We start from the raw sequence: 14,611 nt of genomic DNA, 5'->3' as shown, positions 1-14,611 counted from the left end.
ATTGAATGTACAACATGTTCCTCTGTTTACATAGAATATACAAAATATATGATGTTAAATTTAGTTGGGCTTTTCTGTGAACCATTACTCCCACGAGTATGTTCCTTGGGATAAGTTTCAAATTACAGCTAATGAAAATTGACAGTTTGGGCCAAATTATACATTATTCATAGTTCTTGTTAAAATGTTGTTTGAACTTTCCAAGAGGCATAACTTTGCCTCCCTTAACATATATCATTTTCTTTTTAAGTATTATTTTAACTATCGTTGGGTATCCATTAACAAGTAAAAAAATCTTGACGAATTAAGAATGTTAAGAATGTATAGGGACAATTGGGTTTTGTCGATAACTTTTTTTGCATGTATAGGTACGAAATTTTTGGGTGAATACAATTGTAGTCTCCGTGTTCTCTAATCAAGCAAAGGTTATTCGCGGCCGTTGATCTTGCAATAGAGCACAAAATCGCTTATCTAGATTATCTTGGATTATACATGTAGGTGAATATGTAATATTACATCGTATTAGAGGTATAAGAATAATAATCCTTATTCCATACAGATGGTGAACAATACAAGTCTTTTGAATAGGAATCCCTCTTGTATGGCATTTGATACGGGATATTACATAGATTGTAATAGAATTATATCGATCAATATTAACTTTCAATGTAATAAGATTGGATTACTCTTTTGTCAAGAACATGTTTTATAATAAAAGTAGAGACTTTATTAGAAGTCAGAAATAAAAAACGCATACGTCGGGTTTTAGGTAAATACAAGCAAAAAGCATAATGCATTAATACTAATGACTGTATTCTAAGACATAGCGTAAAAACCCATGTTTACAAAGAATACCCCAGATCGGTTATAAGCAAAAATAGACGTTTCAAACTAAATTGTTATACCTAATACGCGACCTTGAATTCCCATATCCATTATACAAAATGCGCCATATTTTCGCGTCCATTCTAAGGGACCGTTTCAAAATACCATGAAGGTTAGTGATGTTATGCTAAAATGCCAAATGCTTCTGCTCGGTGTTAGCATTTGCCTAACCTTTTCTGGTACAAATTTAGGCTGGTTATGTATACGGCTTTGAAGAACTTTCTCGAAACATCTGTGCTGTAACGTGTCAGTTGCACGCTTCACGTTCTTTGGTTTGATTGAATGATTTTGTTTGTAGTAAGTTTTTATCGTATTCGTGTAAATTAATGATTATATTTATTGTAAAGTAAGAGCCGTATATAAAAAAGATTGTTCGCGTGTTTAAAGTATTTGTGATTAATATTTCTTTTCCTGTCTTTATCGCATATGACTTGGAGCCGGATTAACGCGTCTTTTATTCTTCTATATCATATATTCCAACCACACGACACTCCTTTTTAATCGTCTTCAAAAAAAGACGGTACTCAGTTTGACTTGTATATACGTACATATGTATGTTTGTGCGCAATTGTCTCGCGTTTGCTTGAACCGATTTTGATGCGAATTTCAGCTTAGTATTTTTCAGACTTAGAAGAAGGTTTTAAGGCTTTAAAATTATATTATATGGCTTAAATAATCGAGGTGGTAAAGAAAATTGAAGTCGGTTCCCTCTTTATTTTCTGTAATATCTCTTAACACATTTCTAAAAAAAGGATTGATCTGAAAGATAAGTCCTTTTACTAAAAAAAGAGTTCATTAAATAAAAAACAAAATGTATAACAAAAAACTGTGTTTCACTTGACATGTTTCCTCTTTATTACAGAGTTTATATTAATGTTCGCGTGATAGGTGAAGTGTTTCGTCGAATTATGTTTTGTTCATTACTTACGTTGTTAAGAAGGTGGTATTAGTTTGATACGTTTTTATCGCTACACCGCCAAACGTATTATGTTACTAGAGAAATATTATTTCGGTATTTTGTTCAGAAGTTTTGTTATTCAATGTTTTCTTTTAGTTTTTGTGTTTATTATTTGTTATCGCTATAATAAATATATTAGAAGAAAGTTTGCTTTATTTTATTTGGTAATAAGAATTAAAGTCAAAATCATTTATTCAAATTAAACCATAAATGTCGACAAATAAAGAAATAAATTGTCTGTCAGTCTGTCCATTAGCTAAGCTAGGTGCTCGTTCCAAAAAATACTGATATACTTTTTTAATTGTTGTACAACATTTTCTTCGTTTTTCTGGCTTGTAGGCTTAATCACAACATAAGTAGTTTTCTAACGACTTCTAAAATGAAACAAAACAAAGGTCTAAAACTAATAGTTGGCTATCCTTTAGATCCAAATCGTTTCAGTGAGATGAAGATAAATCGAGTGCAAAAGTAGTGGGTCTACAATTTCGGTGAATTATTCCGCTTCATTTGTTACAACCCGAAACACACATGTGGTATAGTGGGGGAAGATTTAGAACCCAAGATTTGAGTCATGTGTGATGTTTCTTTTGGTTGTGAATACTATGACCAATGATAAGATAAACCCTAATAAGGGTTGGTTATTCACATTTCCAAAAGTTATGAAAATTAAACCGTTTTTGTGGTATGGTACATCGAGTTTTAATAAAATTTGTATATGCATTACTGTTTCAAACATAACAAATGGTATTTTTAATCCACAACTAGTATGAAGGTGAACATTAAAACTAATATGAATCAACACCAATGGCATGTTCCAATTTGTTTATAATCATAACATATTTCTTATGTTTTACGGGAAATTCCCAGTATGTATGTTACATATACCCGCAAGCTATCACAATTCACAAGATATCTAGAACATTTTCCACCCGTTTCAGTCAGTAAGTTCGATAACACATTCACACCAAAGCCAGTACAGTACGTGATGCATGAATCAAATGCACAAATATCCTCCTAACCTAATTCAAACCAGCATTCGCTGCTAAGCAAAGCTCTTCGATTCTGTTTTGCTCCATATAATATTGGTGCAGCGATAAAATATTGGTTCTAGAAATGGGATTGTTTTAGCTTGATTGGGTTGTATTGTGTGGTTTGTACCGTATATTATAAGTTAGGTTTGGCTTAAAATATTAATGCCTGTATTAACCTATTTTATATTAAATTAGCTTCCGGCCGCAACTCCGTTCGCGCGGATGTCGATCTTCGCGTGGATGTTTTATTTCTCCATTTTGAGTAACTCTGACAATGACATCTTATAAATATCTATTGGACCCAAATACGGCGAGGCCCATAATAATTAAGGAGATCCCTCTATTGAGCTACTGTTGTTGAGCTCGCGTTCTGTAGAATAAAACTGAAAAATAAAGTTTTTTTTTCTACGTAGTTTTCCAGAATAAAAAGTATCCTATTTTATGCCCAGGATAATAAGGTATAATTATACCAAGTTTCATCGAAATCGAACCGTTAGTTTTCACGTGATGCCTGAACATATGTATATAGACAGACAGACAAAAAAAAATTTAATCACATATTTGGGTCTTGGTATCGATCCTGTAACACCCCCTGCTATTTATTCTTTCAATATTTTCAATGTACAAAATTGACCCTTCTACAGATTAATTATAATATGAATGAATGAATGAGAGTGTTATTAACGTAAGAGTAGACAAATCTTTATATATATAATTCTTCTGTAAGTGTGTATGTCACTGAACTTCTCTTAAACGACTGGACCGATTTTCATGAATTTTTTTGTGTGTGTTCAAGAGGATCTAAGAATGGTTTAGATTCACAATTTTGTCTGCTGTACAATGTTTTTTTAATTAATTTTTAATTTATTAGTAGTTGTTGATTTTGGAATGTTTTACATTGGATCCGACAAATTTTCAAAGTAAAGACGTGTAGACAGGACGTCTGTCGGGTCCGCTAGTATAATCAGAAAGCTCCGAACTGCTAAGCTATCGGGAGTTATACGTGTTATTGTGAGTCAACCATAAGAGATAGACATTTGCTGTGGTGGAATATATTTTTAATAATTTTAAGGAGAACATTTCCGTCATACATTATTTCTGTGTAGCTTTAACCATTAAGGCTGCACACGCGACGGAAGCTTAAAAAATGGAGTAAGTTCTCCTGTTTTCCCAACATTTCCCTTCACTGCTCTGCTCCTATTGATCTTAGCGTGATGAAAAGTATACTATAACCTGCCCAGGAGTATGAAGAACAATTGTACCAAGTTTCGTTGAAATCGGTTGAGTGGTTTTTGTTTCTATAAAGAACATACAGACAGACAGACAGACAGACAGACAGACAGACAGACAGACAGACAGACAGACAGACAGACAGACAGACAGACAGACAGACAGACAGACAGACAGACAGACAGACAAAAATTTTTCTGATTGCATTTTTGGCGTCAGTATCGATCACTAATCACCCGCTGATAGTTATTTTGGAAATATATTTCATGTACAGAATTGACCTCTCTACAGATTTATTATAAGTATAGATTGTCGAAAATTGGAGACATGCTGATTTGCACACTAGGATTTTTTTTGTATTGTGAGTAAGTTTATAAACTTACAATTTCACATACACATGACACCTAGAACTGAAACAACAGTTTGTGGATCTCACAAAGAGTTGCTCCGTGGGTGAAACGAACCCAATACACGTAGACACCGCACCAACCGTAGTATATCTTGTTGATAATTTCAAAGCTATTCATAAGTTTAAATTCAGTTCCTATAAAATAGGTTAAACGAATTTCAAATCGCAACAATCACAAAGTCTCAGAAATATTAAATCATTTTCTTAAAATAAAACTCAACGTTTAATTATCTTTCTATCCTCTTAGCGTAAAACTCTATATATCTACAGCTGCATGCATACAACAGCTCCCAAAGGATCACCATATAATATGAATGAAAAAGAAACGATATTCATCTTTCCCGAGGCCTTATTTTCCCTAATTTCGCCCTGTCCCCAATTATTTAGGGTCGGCGCAATATGGACCTACTTACTTGTATATTTTTTCCATATTTCATTTGTACCTGATCTCTTAATTTAATTGCCCTGCTTTAGATTGCTGTAAGTAGATGATATAAAAATATGTAATTGTTGCTTGCATGTTTCTTTTTAGTCTATTTTTCAGTTATAATCCCTCTGGATTAATTGTTGAATGGATTTAAGGAAATTTATCGTGATCGTTAATATAAATCCAAAATTTCCAGGAGATGATAAAGTCATATTCAGATAACTAATATAATGAACTGTGATTATTCATAGATTTTACCCCATCCACAATAATTACCTACTTAATAAAAATTGAATCAAGAGGTACGTAGTTACCTAAAAAATACGGTTTAGTCACTTATATTAACATTACATTAACGTGAGTAAGATGCAGTGCGGTGCGGTACATCGCATGCTGCTCATGATGAAGAGTCCCTTTGTGACTCGAAACTAGCAGTACTTTTCTCCAGTAATATACGTGATTAAACTATGATATTTAGTTATTTACTATGTCTCACCAAAGCTATTACAAAAAAATAGATACGCAATTTACCTATGTCACCTCAGCTTATCGTTCGCAATCCGACTTGAAGAATTTAAATTGATTTCAACTTGACAAGCCACGAACATGTAGATAGAATCTCTGCAAAAGACAAGGGCAGAGGGTGAAGTTAATGACAAAGGTAGAACCAATATGTCTAACTCAATATCGGAGTAAAGTTTACCACATTGGTGTAGTATACTTATCAATATTGGCCTGGTTTTAATATCTAGTTTTAATAATTTTAAATATTATACATAGCTTTAAAATGAATGTATTGACATTATTTAAATATTAAACTTTTTCACAGTTACGCTACTTATTTATTTATCTATTATTTATTCTAAAAGGTACACATCACAAACATGTAACATTTAAATACATAAAAAATACTAAATAATGACCTGATACATGTGACTGTAAAGGCGAACATAACATTAACACACTACTTAAATATGCTAACAGACTACTATTTACGTAAAGTATGAAAAAAGTAGATGATTAAATAAAATCAACTTTCAAACACTCAAAGCTCAAACACAAAATCACGCGCCCATAATTTTTCAAGTCCTCTCTAACAATCTCGCCTCTAATTTAAAACATTTTTCCTTCATCAATCGCGTCTCAATTTTACCGAGCCTGATTAATTTAGCAAAGTTCTGTATAATATCTACAGGTAAACGTCTATACAAGGTACACATCGGGATTAATCCTTCAATCGCCTCTTATGACACGTACGTGAGAGAAGTGCCTTCAATGAGACACAAGACGTGTGGATTTTGGAGAATCCATGTGATATGTGTTTGTATATATTATATGTAGGTATGTTTATTAGCTTGAGAACTGATTACAAATTTCGAACTTTTGATTTGATTTTGTTTGCAGTTTTTGTTACATTTAAAAGTATGGTATGGAGGTTTAAGCTTCGGCATTTTATTGTGTCTAATGATTGCTAGAGAATAGTAAATACATTTCTAGTGTCTAGTCAGTTTTAACTGATTCGATTCAATAAACATGTTTTTGTAAATTTTATTATGAAAATCCAAATGTATACTTAACCTGATTAGGTTAATTTACTTATCTTATCTTATTAAATTCTAAATTCGTTACGTTAATCTAGAATTCGTATAACTTCTACAAAATATATCAAAATATTAAGATACTAAAATTAAACTCCGTAAACAATTTGAAGATTTCATAAATTCTTATTAATAATTTTGTTCCGTAATACTTTAGACAAATAAGTCTTCCTCCTTTCTGTGTTATTTTTAACTACTACCATTGTTCTAAAGTTAGCCAGCATTTCTCCAATTAAGTTTAATTTTCTTACCGATCAACCTTGCGATAGGTCTTCCCACGTTTCTTTTGACCATAATGAATCTATAATTTTCCAAGAACGATGAAAATTTATTTCCAACTTCCCGGAATTCATTGAATAGAGACTTGAATAAAATAAATGTATTTATAGTTACGGAAAACCAATTTACCTTTAACTGTTCTGATTTTTGATTGCCAACCCGCATTGAGCAATCGTGGTTGTTAATGTTCAAACCTTCTTCGTGTAAGAAGAGGCTTTTGGTCAGTAGTGGCCAGTTATAGGCTGAAGACACATCATCAGCCATCAGACATAACACATGTCTGATGTGATTTTATGGTCTTATTTACATTACTTTACAAGAACTTTTAATACGCACCTACCAAAAAATGTTTTTCCTTTAAATGTCATGTAACTAAATACTCTATCCATTAACTTTTCCACGTTTTCCCAGTTCAAGGTCACACATTTCTTGCCCTCAAATGGTGATAATGGCCTTCATGTAAAATACTTTTAGTTATTTTGTTAGTGTTCTGAAAAACTTTACCTACAAAATTATCACAAACGACAAGTAATTTATTTAATCACTAGTCATCTGTGTGTCTGTGTAAAACGAAAAACTAAACAAATAATTGTTGTTCAGGCCTTCGGATTTTAGTATTATTTGGTAGACAATAAACCCTCATAGTTTTTGGGCACTAAAGTACTAAGAAGTTTACTTTTAAATGACTAGATTTATTAGGTGTTAATCACCGACAATAAAGACGTCCAGATACCTATACATAAGTTCGAATGCGTATCAAGCCAGATTTCTTTTAATCCAGAACTTTTGACGCTATCCGTTCAAAACTTTTTATTTTATGATCCGACTCACTCTTATACGGCAACTTTGACAATTTTTTTCAAGTAACGATGATCATTCAATCTTAGTCAAAGAGCTTAGTATTAAAGGACTTGGCATCTGGCCTGTGGTAATCTGGTGGGTACAGGAACGTTAGTTAATAAGCAATACGTCGCACGTTGACATCATACTTTGATCACCGATTTGTCAGTTAACGCTGCAACTATGGCAGACTGCCATGCGTTTGACTGCTAGATATTTCCTGTGACTTTAATGTGAAGTTTATTTATACAACGTAATTTTATTAATTAGAGAGTTAATTATTTATTTTTAAGATATAGAAGTATTAATGAGGCCTTACCATCAGGTGATTCGTCTTCTCATTTGACTTTTACTCCATAAAAAAATATTTTTATTTAACAAAATAATCTGTTTAAATACTAGGCAATGGACGTGTCTATGATAATGCCATTAAAATCTGTGTGTAAAACTGTGTGTATTATGGAAAAACTGTGTGTATTATGAGTACACTATAGTCATTAGGAAATTAAGGCATGATGTTGTATAATATCAATTAATAGAGAGACACACAATTTGGAGCATCACGCAACATTTTTACGTAACAAAATTTGCAAATGTCCTTTTAAAATAATGGCCTTTAATTCCGTAGGGACCATGTTGATTAACAACCTTCCCAATATGATAATTTAAATGTGACTAAAGTATGTAATTAACGGTTGTTTTTAACTTAGTAATTGTTTACGTAAGCGTATCTAATAATGGTCAGGTCACAAAGTCATATGCTAGAAAACTGTTGGTTAACTTATCTAGTGTAGAATCTCAGGTTAATACCAAGAGTATTAACTCGGGATTTCCAACTTATATGTACTTTCTAAGATTAGTCAAACACCGTTGACAAACGGTAAATGAAAACATCGTGAGGAAACCTGGGCTTATAATTTCTAATTATAAGTTTGACATCGCCAACCTGCATTGAGCAAGCGTAGTGATTAATGCTCAAACCTTCTCTGTATGAGAACAGTTCTTTGGTCAGCAGTGATCACTTATAGGCTGTTGATGTGTATGATATTTTGGTTGGTAAAGTTTTGTCGAAGCTTACGGCGATCATTTATCATTCAAAGAGAGCGTGGGTGATTTTTCAAAAACCTTTAACTTTTATTGAAGAAATCATTATTCTCCCATGTTATTAAGCATCGTGGTAGCTTATTATGATCATAATTTTTATTGGATTGGTTGATAACAGTGTCACAGCTTAATTTATTGAAACCCAATTTTTTGTTTCAATCGGCAGAATTGTTAACTTTTGGTTGAGGATAATGACGCCGTTAACTTTTTTTTTGCGCAGCCGTGAAAATCACCCGCGTGTTTGTGTATATCTCTGCATTCCTTTCAAGAAGTAATATTACGTTATTTATATACCTATAGTTATCTATTTATATGCTCCCATACTTACACATTTATCTACATGTCTTGCATCTCAATCGTGGGTCCTTTTAATTTGTCCTTTTGGACAGGGCAGGACAGTGTTAATAAGGTCGATGTCGACGCATGTTTGTTTAGGATTTCCTTTGCTATCGTTTCTATTCATTCTCGCTCTTACATCGTTACATCACACCTTTTATTCTTCTGAAGGGGTAAACGGAGGAGTGCGTGTGATATATATTCTTTTCACCAAATTGGCATTTCAGGGGCTGCAAAGAAGGGCGATTGTGATACAATGCACCAGTTACAATAATTATGGAAGATTGAATAGGAAATATATAAAGTTTGTTATGTTTGAATCTTGTTCCTTGAGTTATACAATACAGTCGCAGTCGTACTTTCAATTAATGCAAGAATATATTTGACTGTATACTAAAGACATTCGTAGATATGACTAACAGTCGATGTCATTATTTACCTACTAGGTACATATTTGCTAGAATTTTGTGTAACAGTTTGATCAATAAAAATCAAATAAAGAAAATATTCCATTTCTTTATTTTACGATACTATGAATTATAGTTCAAGTACCGTCTATTTACATTGACAAGGTTCGCCCTTGGGTCGAAGAAGTCGTTAACATACAACGAGTATTGAACCAGTTAGTGTTCCACTGAACTTTAACTGCCGACAAATAAATGACAGTAGACACAGAGTCACGTAAAGCTCCACAAACCAGTTTATCTTGGTCTCACTTTGTATGACTTTTCTACATATCCAAAGGTCAGTTTATACTGGTTTTTCGTACCTTGATGTGGACAGGCGATGTTAGAAGGTCGCGGCTTGTCGATCGATTTTAGTTAGGTATATACCCCTTAAAATATTTGATAGTTAAGTACCTAGTAAGTAAATGGAGACAGACGAAATGTGTTATTTTATTTAGTCATACTTTTTACTTTTTTTGTCTGGTAGGTATTTTTCGGTAATGTCATAGTTTTAGAATGAACTAGAAACTAAAGTCGATTTTTGTCCAACAGCATGATTCTTTCTAACTGTCATAGGTGCTGAATATGTTATTTTAAATAGATACATGTCGTGAAGAGTACTACGTTTTACATAAATAAATAAGTAATGTGTACTTATGAACACGTTTCCTATTGATATAGCAAACTTTCCGAGTCTGTAATTGCTACTCATAAAGGAGGTGAGTGGTGTAATCATTCACGTCTGTGATGTCGTATCACTGAGCATCCAAAATTTATGATAGAGGACATAGAAATATGGATAGTACACAAGCTTCAGTATACTTAGCGGATTACCGGGGCTCCGGCTTAAAAGCAGGAGTAGGAACGGGGTGGTTTTTAGTTAGTAAAAGTCTGACACTCTCTCTCGCCACACTGTAGGTGGGAAAAGACAATGCATGGGATGACTTTCCCCCCTCAAAAAAGGTCAGGTCTTCACATTAGGTTATCAGCAGATATTTTCTAACGAAGTGTCCATAAATTTAAAATTTGTAATATATCAATACGTAATCCGGTATCTGACATATACGAGTACCATTTATTTATACGTTTTTCATTTTCAAAATAAGCTAAACATGTATCATCTGTGTCAAGCTATGATCATGGTTTTAACAGAGATTTAACAGAAAACAGGCAGCAGCACACTCTGATAAGCTTGGACACTAAGTTTTCTCTTGCCATGCGTGATCTTGATTATGGAGAACCCTGTTTTAAGCAGCGGGGCTTCATAGCCCATAACCTTTTCAATAATAACCCATACATACATCATTATATTTATTTCGATCTATATACAAACACGTGTCTAATTCAAGGATAACCTTCATTAAACACTATAACCTAGAAATAGGGTAGTAAAAATACGTCACTTCTAGTAGGCACATTGTTGACCGACATAATTTAAGGCCCATAGGCGAAGTAACTTCAGCGCTAAAAAGGTTAACCTTGACTTCTATGCTAAACAAAAAGCGTCAGTGTTTATATTATAAAACGTTTCACGTTCATAAGATTAAGCGTTTACGATAATACCTAATAATGAATTAGTCGCTTTCACGAGGAAGTGAAAATTTCCTTTTTTTGGCAATTGACTGACTGCCCTATTTGTCTTCTCGTTGTAAATTATACCTACTACAAATTCTTTAGTCTTCGGTTGTAGAAGTTAGCTAAATGTAACAAGAAGTTTCCTGTCTGGTCGTAAGAGATATAAGTTAGCCATTAGGGCATCGCTTTATTGAATTAGAAGATTCTATGTTTGTATATTCAATTGGATAAATATATTTTTTAGTATAATCATTTATACTTTGACGCTCATATTATAAGGGGGATATTATTCGATTTTAAATTAAATAGCTTCGTAACATTTAAACTCGATTCTCGAAATAGCCCCAGGATGTTAATGAAACGGCGGGTAATGGCTATTTTCTAATATTAATTAGGAGGAAACTGCATCATCATCGAATTAGTTGCTACCGGGGTACTTTAGCAAACTAATTTTACATCGTTACAGAATGTTGTTGGAACTATCGAATATTCTCATTCTATTAGTGTTAGAACTTCCCTATTTTCTGCAAGTTTGCACTTTGAAGTTTCAAGTTATTTTAATGTAGTCGTTAAAGTATTTGCTATTACAGACAAGTCTATAGATAAAGGTCTTTGACGCGATAATCGGGACTTTGTTTCTACTGCCAATAATGGTAGATTTTTTATTTCAATGTCCCTCTCGTAGATTATTTTAAAACATTAGACACGTATTTTTTATTTTCTTACAGAAACAAATACTTTTAAAAGATACCTATCGATTTGAAATATTGCGTGATGTCACTTCTAGGTACATTTTATACGTAGAAATGACGTTTCAGCTCGTACTCCTAAACTTTGATTCGTTTTATCTAAGTATTTTTATCTTGTACAACAAAATAAAAAATACGTGTCTAATATTTTTTGGCTACCTCACTGACGAACTAATTAGATTTTTAATGTTCATACACCGGCATCATCCCTATTACATTATTTAATCATAGTAGATTATAATTATGCGTGGCTGTGAAAGGTTGCGAGCCCGTGACATGAGAGTAAGATGTACTTTGGAAAATTCTTTGTTCTAGGGGGCAAAGTTATTTCATGATGAATAATAGTGTGTACTAGCAAACAAAAAAATCAGACATTCAATCTTAAACCGAAATATTTTCCAGTATAGTAAATAGGGAGGCTATTTATATTTCTAAGTTTATAAATACAAAACAAATAGTTAAACAAACTATAGAGTGGGCGTTTTATACTCAAACAGACCGACTGGTTCCCCTCAAATACGCAACGAATGCCCGTAATAAATCTCAGTCTATCTACAACACAAATAAATGTCTGTACTTATTAACTAGTAGTGTTAACACAAGATGAATTTGAATCTATACTTAATGTTATACAAGGGAATGTAGTTGTTTGTCCTTTTTCACGTATCGCAACGGAGCGAGTTTATGACATGTTTTTTGGGTTAAAATTAGTTGGGAAGCTTTTTTAAGGGGGGAAAAATCATCCAATGACTTCTCCCACTTTGAGCGAGGTGAGAGGGAGTGTCAAACTCTTAATGAATAAAAGCCACCCCGTCCCTACTTGCCATGAGAGCCATTTTTAGTTGGGAGGCTCTCCAGCCTCCCAACAAAAAATTAGCCCTGCACTGTAGAGTGTAGGGCTGCGCCAGAAGGAGGTTATGTTTTTCGAGTGTATGTCTGTAGCCTAAACGGCTTGATGGATTTTGACTTGAGAGGTGTCGTTAGATTCGTATTTACTGTGAGAGTGACACTGGATATATCAAAATAATAAAAAAACAAAATGGCGGATTTTTGGCGCCAAATTCGAATATTTCTCACTCTCTAGCCTAAACGGCTTGATGGATTTTGACTTGAGAGGTGTCGTTGGATTCGTATTTACTGTGAGAGTGACACTAGATATATAAAAATAATAAAAAAACAAAATGGCGGATTTTTGGCGCCAAATTCGAATATCTCTCACTCTCTAGCCTAAACGGCTTGATGGATTTTGACTTGAGAGGTGTCGTTGGATTCGTATTTACTGTGAGAGTGACACTGGATATATCAAAATAAAAAAAAACATAAAACTAAAAAAAATAAAATAAAAAAGGTAATTTAAAAAACTAAAAAACCCGACTGCGTTTCTTTATAATATTAAAATGAAAAAACCCTAAAACAAGAAAGTCATCGTAAAATTTAAGCAGTCGGGACCCATTCTTAATATAAAGACTTTGTGAGGGCACATACGGCTGGCTTTTAATATTATAAAGAAACGCAGTCGGGTTTTTTAGTTTTTTAAATTACCTTTTTTATTTTTGTCTTTTTCTAACCCTTTTTAGAAAAGTGAAAGTTTGTGTGGAACATTCTGCAATTTTTTTTATGCCTAAAGTTGGTGCTCCCAACTCTTTAAAAAAGTGCGCGTGACGCTGTCGCGGGTGGAAAATTAGTTGGAAATACTCATAATTGCCAGAAGACGATGATATTTTTGCATCGAAGTTTGAGAAAACATGCATTACTTTGAGCACGGTTTCTAGTTAACGGTATGCAACGTGGGAAACATAAAAGCGTCGTACATCATACTATTATTAATATTGAAAGCATATGGTATCGACAAGGTCTCGTATGTAGATACAAAAATAGATACTGCAGTGAAGAAATGAATGTACGGGAGTTTACTGTGTGTTATAATTATGATCATTTTCATAGATACGGTACCGTAGTTTTAATTTAGAATTTGCAGACTTTATTTTCTTTAATTGAGAAATCAAATAATAAGTGTGTCAGTGCTGAATGTTTTTCTTCTCTAATTTCTTATATGTTTTCTTTCGGCGCAAAAGTCCCCGAGGAAGACCGTAGTAGTCTTACAGCTCTTTTTATCTTCACAGATACTCAGCAATGATTTATGTAATTAATGAGTGTTAGTACGTGATAAAAATAAAACGTGTTAAAGTAACAAATTAAAAAAGAATATATATATTGACTGCAATTCAGAATGGGCAATATTTTTCATATAAGTGATTTTAATGGATTTAAACTCATATTTGAATACACGAAATTCAAATTGCAACTACAAGAACATTTTAAAATCTACGATCGAAAAACATACACGTCACGATGATCATGTAAAAGAACATTGAAATTCTATTTTTACTTCAAAACTGAGCAACACAAATCATTGAATCGATAAACTCGTGGAAATTTCACTACTTTAGCGAAGAATTGTGGCACACACAACCCACATATTTGATCAGATTTTGATGTTTTTTAAAGAAAACGATATCAAGTTAAGATATGCATTAAAATAAATATTGCTTTAAACTTTGTTAGAACTAATTAGTAATTTTGATGTGGCGGCGATTGTCTGTCAGTAGCTGCGGCCGAGTCGTGTGTCACGGAATGCTGCTCACGAATATGAGCCACTAGCATGGCTTGAAACTGGTTGAGTTCCTCATCTAACAGATACGTGATAAATGATAAATGATATTTATTTTGCAAATAGGTTACAA

General features: G+C 33.1%; 1 protein-coding gene across 13 annotated transcripts in view; it reads left to right on the top strand.

Moving 5' to 3' along the window:
* The window catches only part of LOC118282010 (small conductance calcium-activated potassium channel protein), a 339,202-nt gene that overhangs the window by 94,763 nt on the left and 229,828 nt on the right, over positions 1 to 14,611 (top strand). The gene's annotated exons all lie outside the window — the stretch shown is intronic.

The sequence above is a fragment of the Spodoptera frugiperda genome, chromosome 3, assembly GCF_023101765.2.
Source record: "Spodoptera frugiperda isolate SF20-4 chromosome 3, AGI-APGP_CSIRO_Sfru_2.0, whole genome shotgun sequence".
Taxonomy (NCBI): domain Eukaryota; kingdom Metazoa; phylum Arthropoda; class Insecta; order Lepidoptera; family Noctuidae; genus Spodoptera; species Spodoptera frugiperda.
Note: the sequence above shows the minus strand (reverse complement) of the source record. Positions and strands in the feature narration are given on the sequence as shown.